This window comes from Fragaria vesca, linkage group LG2 (assembly GCF_000184155.1).
Source record: "Fragaria vesca subsp. vesca linkage group LG2, FraVesHawaii_1.0, whole genome shotgun sequence".
Taxonomy (NCBI): Eukaryota; Viridiplantae; Streptophyta; class Magnoliopsida; order Rosales; family Rosaceae; genus Fragaria; species Fragaria vesca.
In genome coordinates this window covers 15,805,502-15,809,593 of record NC_020492.1, presented here as the reverse complement: position 1 = coordinate 15,809,593, position 4,092 = coordinate 15,805,502, and positions in this window count along the sequence as shown.

The window sequence follows — 4,092 nt, the reverse complement described above, 5'->3', positions numbered from 1 at the left end:
AACATATATATACATATACGTACCTATATATGGCTCCACAAACTAATTATGGACAGATTTCGACAACACCCAAACTTTTTCTCCCGTTTTTCTTCTCCCGTTTTTTTTCCCAGATGAGCTGCTGCTGTCCAGATCCGCAAATATAAAGCACTTTAGCCGACGAAATTAATATGTCGTCGGCTAAACTTTTAAATATTTCGTCGGCCATAGTTTGTGAACTTTAGCCGACGAAATAAATTCTTTAGCCGACGAAAATTTAACTTAGCCGACGAAAGATAATTTCGTCGGCTAAAGTGAACTTTAGCCGACGAAAAAATGTTTCGTCGGCCTGATTTTTTTTTTCGTCGGCTAAAGCCTTTCTTCTGGTAGTGTTGGAGTTCACTGATTATAGTGGGCAAGTGTGAAGTTGTAGTAGTCCGATGGAAAATCGTGGTATCGAGTTACATGATTTTTGGGATAAAAGAGTTGGAAGGAAAGTTTGAAATAGTGGTATATTCTTTTGAGGTAAAGGTTGGTTGTAGTGATGTGGGAGGTACCCATAGTAATTTAAGGGTACCTTTACGAGTTGTTGAGGACCCTAATCTTGAGCGAATTAGTCACATGGGATTTGTGATTAGTATTGGGTTGCAGGAAGTTGCTGCATAAAAAGATAAATGTCAATTTAGATAAGTTATAAGGCCAATTTGCCGACTATTTTTTATCCGCAACAGAAAGCAGTTGGGATCATTTTAGGGATAATGTTGGTTATGTCAGCACATATTCTGGTTCGTACAACTCTAATTATGGGTATGTTTTTATCATTAGAGCATTTTATTAAGATGGTAGTGGTAATATATTTTGAAAATGGCGGATAAGAGTAGTTGATGAATAATAAGATTTCTGATGATTTTGGTCTATAATGTGGGTTAGTTGTATCTGGTTAAAGCATTAAGTATAATGTCTTGGGTTGCTTTTCTTTGGGTTGGTTTTACAAAAGTCATTGGTTAGTGCATTGTGACAACTTGTTGTTGTGCCACAATCGGGAAATTTTAGAAATTGAATGATGGCACTAAATGGTTTGAGTTTCAAGCAAGTTCGGAATCGTGGAATGAGATGTCGATTATATTATTTTAATAGTGGGGCCATTTTGGATTCTTTCGGAATTTTAGGTGTTGAAGTTTGATTTCCAGTTTTGTTGAGTGTTTTGGGAAGATGATAAATTTTAATTGGAATTGAAAAGTAATAGTGGAGTGAGAGCGGGATAGTTATGGTCGCTTTGGTTTTACGACAACACCTGGTGAATTTATTACGTGTTGTCATGGGTATTTTATAGCAATTGCGTGGAGTTGGTGGAAGTGGTAGCAGTGGAATAAAACCCACTGGATCAAGGAGCAAGAGTGCGTGGGTGTCTAAAGTAATGTTTAAGCAGTGTCATTCCGGGTGGTGGATATAAGTCTTGAATTTGTGATCGAAGTTGGTTTATTGACATCTCTTTGTTAGCCTTTGGTGATTAGCTATGACACACCAATGGGAGAATATGTTCACTCACCTTATTTCTAATTCGGTGAGGTGGAGCAGAGTTTTTGGTTGTGGTGTGTGTGGGAATATATAAATTGTTCCTACTGTAGTTTTTTGGGTAGCATCCTCAAAGCTTGAAATTATGGAGTGCGAATTCAACGCTACGATTTCAAGGTTAGAGAGTCTGGTTATTTTGTCGAAGTTTCGAGGTAAATGATAAATTGGTAGTTGTGTCGTAGTCATGGATCCGGAATAAATCCAGTGGTGATCCCAAGTGAGCTGGAGTTCATTTAAGCGATGAATCTTGGTGCCGTAAATCCATTATGGTAGTTTAAGAGTTGCATGGTGATGTTGATTTGATGGTTTGTGTCGTTGTAGGTATATTTCATGATGTAGCATTATGGGAGAGGGTTTTCCTCTGTTGACTCAAGAAGCGTCTAGAGTCAAGGTTTATTAAGAGTTTTAATATGGCGAATAGTAGATTTATGGATAGGTTGATCAACGTCTCTTCTCAGGATCGTATTGTGGTGGGACCACTCATTGATCCAAGTTTGATTTGGGAGGTCTTCGCTATTTGGTTGTGCGTTCATCCGTTGGTGTCAGGATGATTAGTTGAGGTTTCTAGTGCAATTTCGAAACAGGTTCTAGCGGATATTGAAGATTTGTGGAGCTTTTGAGCTCGAAGTTAGAGGACTTGCCTTTCGTGTGCTTTAAGTTATTTCTTCTACGACTTGAGCTGAGTTTAATCATGAGTTTTGATTCTTGCTTGAATTCATGGTTTTCGTTGGTTGGTGAACCACAAGGTGTAGTAGTGGGTCTTGTATAAAAATTTATTTTTTGCTTTTGTTAGTTGCATGTTATTGCAAGCTCGGTTATTGAAGAATCTTTTTGGTGGAAAGCCGTGACCTGGGAGATGTAGGAGACTTGAGCATATCTGATTTTCAGATCGTATTATGCTATCAGATTAATTATTATTGGAGGTAGAAAAAGAAGTGTGTTTGTCGGGTTCAAAAGTTTTGGCATTTAGAATCATTCTTGTGGAATGGTTAGAGTGAGCCGTGTGATTTTAATTGTTGCTTTTGGGGTCGCGGTTGCACCCGAATAAGTAGCATGGCTGAAGATGTAAATTTTGCCAATACTTAAGGAAGTTGATTTTCAATGTTAAGCCAGGCAGCTTGAAATGGCTATGCTAAATTAGTGTGGGTATTTTTTTTCAGTTAGTTTTGTGTATGGCATGCAAGGAGGAGTATCTCGTTTCCACAAGATAGTCAGGCTTCAGGTCATCTTCTAGTTTGTAGTGAAGAGATTTTTGGGGATAGAAGAATCAAGAGAGAACTTGATTTCCGATAAGTTGCCTGATTGTATGCTCAAAAAGGGTAATATCATAAATTTGGTAGAGAGACCTAAGTGACGTGGTTATTGATCACTTCATGATTTCATTCTGGCAATTGAGTTTAAACTCTTGTTGGACTAATCGCTTAAGCGAAAGAGGGTTGTCTTGCGGTATTGTGTGAGCTTTGACGCCGCAAAGTGCCTTGGTATTAGAAGTGATTGTTGTAGTTCTGCAGTGTGGGCATCCTTAAATCTGTTCGATTAGCGAGTCTTAATTTTGACCCTTATGAGCATGTGGGAATGCGTGAACTTCAGTTTCCTAGCAAGTGAGCTTCATCGTCGAGTTATGAGCAGCGTAATGACAAGGTTGTTGTGTGACATTAAGAGATTTTAGTCCGATGGTGATAGTAAATTTATGCGCTTTATTTGGGTTAGCTATTTCCATTGCTTAGGAAAGAGTGTGCATACCCACGGGTACTCGTACTCTGGAACAGGTATCACTGAACTCACTTACGTGTAAACGTTAGTGGTAGTTCAACGAAGGATTTAGAGTCTTTGAGAAGATTTAAAATAATTCAGGATTCAAATGAAAAGGTTAAAGGAGTCAGAGATAGACTCAAACCAGCTCTTAGTAGTCAGAAGAGTTATAAAGATGTCCGCAGGAAGGACCATGAGTTTCAAGTGAGTGTTAGGGTGTTTTCGAAATTGTCTCCTTGGAAAAGGGTGGTACGTTTTGGTAACGTGGAAAGCTTGGTCCGAGATTTATTGGTCCTTATGGGTTTTTAAATCAAGTTGGCTCTCTTGCGTATCGGTTAGTTTTGCCTCCGGAGTTATCCAAGATACATTATGTGTTTCATGTATCCATGCCTCGCAAGTTTATTGTCGATCTCTCTCATGTGTTGCAAGAGCAGCCGATTAATTAGAAAAAGTTTTGACCTATGATGAGGAGCCGGTTCAGATTCTTGATCCAAAAGAGCAAGCGCTTAGAAGTAAATCATTTTTTCTCTTGTTAAAGTTCTGTGGAGGAGTCATCAAGTAGAGGAAGCTACTTGGGAAACAGAGGAGCAAATGAGACAGCGGTATCCCTATCTCTTTGATTGTCAGGTATGTAAATTTTGAGGACGAAATTTTTATAAGGAGGGGAGAATTGTCACATCCCGACCCTTAAATTTTTACCTTATTTACTAGCTTGATATTAATAAGAATTTTACCGTCTCTATCAATGAGTTATGGTTTAATTGGTCCCCTAGAGGGGTTTTGGGG